The sequence below is a fragment of the Berghia stephanieae genome, chromosome 4 (assembly GCF_034508935.2).
Source record: "Berghia stephanieae isolate SIO BIC M18660-M18661 chromosome 4, UCSD_Bste_1.3, whole genome shotgun sequence".
Taxonomy (NCBI): domain Eukaryota; kingdom Metazoa; phylum Mollusca; class Gastropoda; order Nudibranchia; family Aeolidiidae; genus Berghia; species Berghia stephanieae.
In genome coordinates this window covers 39,913,132-39,918,131 of record NC_088363.1, presented here as the reverse complement: position 1 = coordinate 39,918,131, position 5,000 = coordinate 39,913,132, and the positions used below count along the sequence as shown (strand labels likewise).

Genomic DNA, 5,000 nt, shown 5'->3' with positions numbered 1-5,000 from the left:
TTCCGCTCCCCCGTTCCCCAAAATTGAACAGTCGCCCGTCAAAGAATGAAAAACGTCAAAATCAACGCTGTGATTATCCCCAGACACCTGTCTGGGATAATAAAATTTCGTTATCCCCAGACACCTGTCTGGGGATAACGAATTTTCATTATCCCCAGACGCATATTTGAAACTCCGCTCTTTTAAACAATATCCCCATGCCAGAATATGGAATGTTTCCAAATGCACATAGAAATAAGGAAAGTTAATAAAATATCTATAAAAACATAAAATTAACCAACATTAAAATCAGTTGTGACTACATATACACAATATACGTCGACTTCGAAGTGGCTGTCATGGCCAAATGCTTTAGTCGTCTGCCCTGGAAGTTTGACCAGAATCGACGTTGTGGGTTCGAATCCTGGTAACGTCACTTTTTTAAAATTTATTTTTTTAAAATTCCGTCTTCTTTTTACAGAACGTTGAAAGGGATAAATGTCCCATCCATCCTCCCCCCACCTCTTTTTTTTATTTTTTATTAAACTCACTCTCTCTCTCTCTCTCTCTCTCTCTCTCTCTCTCGTTTTTTTTCTAGTTTCTAGCAAATATATTCGTCCCCACTCCGATATCAAATAGTGTCTAAAAAGAATAAATAATTAAAAAGCAAACAAACAGAAATATTCAGAGAGCGACCAAATGGTCAGATAGAGGAGAAAAAAAAACAATAATTGTTTTAAAAATAAAAGCAATTTAAGAAATTCATGCTCAGAAATGGAACATTTACATAAAGGTTAAGCAAACAAAAAGACTATAAAAAAAAAAGAAAAAGAGAGATTTCCCTCGGAGCAGGGAATAGTGTTAACAATAATAATAATAATAATAATAATAATAATAACAATTATCATAATAATAATAATAATAATAATACTTTAGGTCGCGACTGGTTCGAATCTGCAGCTAAAAGGAGTAAAATGAAAGGTGGCCTAACCCACTGAGCTGTCTATCCACACCGCTATCGAATATCTTAAATTCATATATGAGCAAACATATTTCCACACTTTTTGCTTCCTTGTTTTGGTAGTTATTTTCATCTCTGATTCGAATAAAAATTTTGTTGGATCTAGTTTTGCGGACGTGTGATACTAAATTGTATTGTCTTGTGCGAAGAAGACAGTATAATAACAGGTGTCGGTTTTGGGCTTTGGGGCGAACAACACCATGGCCTAGGAATTCGTCCGCGAAATAAAAAATAATTCCCGGTCATCCCCAAAATTGTGGCCAGAATGAGCAAATTATAGAAACAAGAGATGATCAATAAAGTTAACAGGTAGGTAGGTAGTGAAAATTTAAATGGTTGGTGGGCTATGAACAGATTTGATGATAACCAACTTTCTTCCTGGTTGAATATAAAAAGTCGAATCGCCAGTTTGACGTTTTCAGATCAAAGTAACAAAAGAAATTTCATTGATCCATTTGCTTTAAAATATTTTTTAAAAGAGCTGGATTTGACATTTGATCACTATTTACTTTCATCTTGTGTTAAATATCACTTGATATATTAACTGTTTTGGGGCACAACCACTAGTATTTTTTCCATAATATTTGGTATTTTTCACGCCTAGTTTGGCATTTTGCATAAAATCTTTCTGCCCACTTGCTACATGCGTCTGGGGATAACCAATTTTCGTTATCCCCAGACACCCGTCTGGGAATAACGACAGCCCAAAATCAAAATCGATCAGAAAAAAAGAAAGAGAAGCGTAACTTATAAAATGAATGCATGGACATGAAAACGCCAATTAATTGAATAATGTAAAACAAAAATAACTTACATTAATTGCATATATTGTAAGAAAAACAGTTGTAAAGTTTTGATGTGGATTGACGAAGTTATCTCTCAAGTTAAAAAAAAAAGCGCAGCAGACGACAGGAAGTGAATCAATGTTATAAGAAAATCTTCTGCAAACAATCGAGGACAAGTTCTATTTTTTGGGGAGCTATAACTTTTGAGTGCAACCATATTTTGCTCTGAAATTTTTAGAGAAGCTACTTAAATATATATCTCAGAAGGACGTTTTTTTAGTAAGAAGGACCATCTCTGGTTTAAAAGTTATAAACGTTTAAACACACAATCTATTTACACAAAGATTTCTCAAAATCACGATATAGGAAGATAATAATATTAGCATGGCTGTATGTAGAATTTTATGCCCTTTCCAATGATATATAATACTTGCCATTTCATTTCACTGAGAAAGAAAAATGAATATTTTTAAAACACTCCTAAAAATTTTCCCCTCAAAAATGGAAACAGAAATCCTCGCCTCTTTTCAACTCGCGAGGGCTACTTCTTGCAAGTGCCAAGATATATAGAATTCTAAGTCTAATTTCTTACACTACATATAATAGACGTCTTCGCTTACAGTTAAAGCTTTATTCGTTGTAGTAAATTCATTTCGAATCCAAATAAAATAAAATGGATGGATTTCAATTTCAGGGTCCGTAATATCGAACCAAATTGGTCACCTCAAATTATCTGTACATGCCCATACACAATTCCATTATCCATACGCTTCACTACAGTGTGTCACATAACTATACTATAACGCCGTCACATAAAGCCTTTTCGTGTGTTTACATAGCGCTCTTTTTCACGGTGTATTGAATTTTTTTTTTAGATAATAAAAAAATCTTGCACTAGACTAGACATAAAAATCGACATTCATACCAATCTGAACTGAATTCATCTGAATGAGAATATTCCACATTAATTAGACTGTTAACGGTTTTTTCAAAAGTAAATTGAATTTGAAAGCATTGAATTCAATAGCTTTTAACTGCCTCATAAGCCAAATATTTTAAACTGTATGGTGTAATATGAGTCAATATTGGAGGTCAAAATAATTAACTGAGTTATGCCCCTTTGTATTTTAAGAACTGAGATTCTTTGCAGGTGATTTTTACAATGAAGCACCTCAAAATACAAGGAAAGCTTTCATGTGCTTATAGAAATAGTGAAATAACGATAAGTATTCAATTGTAAGCTTCAATTTATTAGACAAAGACAGATACTGTCTTACAATTCAATACTTACCGTTTTTTTCTTCTTCGAGCTTCAATCAGCACCATTTTAATTATAGAAATAGTGTATCTGCACAATATATCAAACTTTGAAAAGCGGGTGGTTGGATGGGAGCATCACCCTTGAATCATATACCCATGATGTTCGCATGGGTGTACGATCCGATAGTGATGTCGTTTCTTCTTCTCTTTACTAGCCTATCCTGCTTCTTTGGTTTGTGATTGTATTTTTGACAGGGGATATTTTTTTTTCCTGTAAATCCTCTGCCTGTTTGTTCTTGGTTATTTATAATTTAGCTTATGATATCTTTAGGTTATGCTTTTGATTGACATTTGTACTATTTTTATTAGATTGCTTGTTTTTTTGTTTCAGCGGTCTCTCATATAACCTCAATTGTGTTGGAAGAGACCTAAAGCAACAAACAAACAAACAAAAAAAAACTTTGAAAAAAATCCCAGCCGACAATTTGATGCATACGGGAATTGTAGAATGAACAAATCTAATTTATGACTGTTTTGCTAGACTCCGATCTCACCATTTTCTGATCCATTGTTTGGAATCCACAAACAGAGTTTTACAAACTGAAATCATAAATTCCAGTATTCCACCTTAGATTGCCTTCAGCATTAACCAACATTTGGTATTTACAGAAGTGGCAATTTTTCTCCTGATAATTCATTTTCAAGAGTTTGATTTTATTTTTTTAATTGGCGAGGTCAAAAAATTATTAGTTACTATTATCATTAAGTGCAAGGCTGCATATCTTTCAAAACATAATTTCTTTGCTCATTATCTGTTTATAAATTCAAAACATAATCAAGAAATACATCTTTTATTTTTAATTCACTAAAGGACGGCATGAAGATACAGGATTACATCGTGTATTCATCAAAAGATTGTATTCGTAATGGAGATCCAATCTTGAGGTAGGTATTCCATTTAGTTCTCTCTCTCTCTCTCTCTCTCTCTCTCTCTCTCTCTCTCTCTCTCTCTCTCTCTCTCTCTTTCTCTCTCTCTCTCTCTCTCTCTCTCTTTCTCTCTCTTTCTCTCTCTCTCTCTCTGAAACCTTCTGTATCTCTCCGTCTCTCTCTATCTCTTTTTCTGTCTGTCTCTCTGTTGGCTTAGTTAACTGGTGAAGTAAAATACTAGCGAAAGAGTGAAAATGGAAAGGCTTCATATGGGAACAAATCAGACAATGGACGTTTCTGGTACAAACCCTTCGTCAGCACAACAATACACAAATAAACGTGGAAAACAATTAAAATAGAATGAAAAATAACTTGTATCGCCTCAAACCCCCCCCCCCCCCCCCCCCCCCCTATCCTTTTTTATTTTTTTATTTTTTTTTTTCTGTTGACGTTGTTGCTTTGTTTGTTTGTTTTTTTTGGATTTTTTTTGTTCTTTTGTTGTTTGTTTTCTCTTCTCTCCCCTCTTTTCTATCTATCTATCTATCTATCTATCTATCTATCTATCTATCTATTTATCTGTATTTTCCACTTTACTATCGCATCGCCATCTGATCGTTCGTATTTCCTTCGCGAAGATTCGACCTTCGCTCATCGAACAACCCCCCCCCCCCCCACCTCCGCCGTGACTCTTTTCACCTCGCCCTCTCCAACGCCCCCTACTGTTTCACAACAGCTTTCTACTACTACTACTATTACTACTATTATACTACTACTACTACTACTACTACTACTACTACTACTACTACTACTACTACTACTATTACTACTACTACTACTACTACCACTTATATGTCTTTTATCTTCCATTATTTTCTGGAAAGTTCTGTTCCCTGACGCTGACCTTTTCTTATCAATTAGATCACCCCCCTGGGGCACCCTATCCTCTACCCACGCCATGCTAACATTTCATTCATACTGCAACCACCATTGAGTACAGACAATACAAGTTATTTTTCATTATATTTTAT

The 5,000-nt window shown here is 34.4% G+C and overlaps 1 long non-coding RNA gene across 4 annotated transcripts in view; it reads left to right on the top strand.

Annotated features, from left to right (window-relative positions):
- Positions 1-5,000, top strand: part of LOC144970549 (uncharacterized) — a 13,255-nt gene that overhangs the window by 802 nt on the left and 7,453 nt on the right. For 3 of the 4 annotated variants that reach the window (XR_013644987.1, XR_013644986.1, XR_013644985.1), the window contains exon 2: positions 3,917-3,990. This is a non-coding gene — a long non-coding RNA (uncharacterized LOC144970549). Of the gene's footprint in view, positions 1-1,982; positions 2,065-3,916; positions 3,991-5,000 lie in introns of those variants that run through there. The other variant, XR_013644988.1, reaches the window with a different exon arrangement.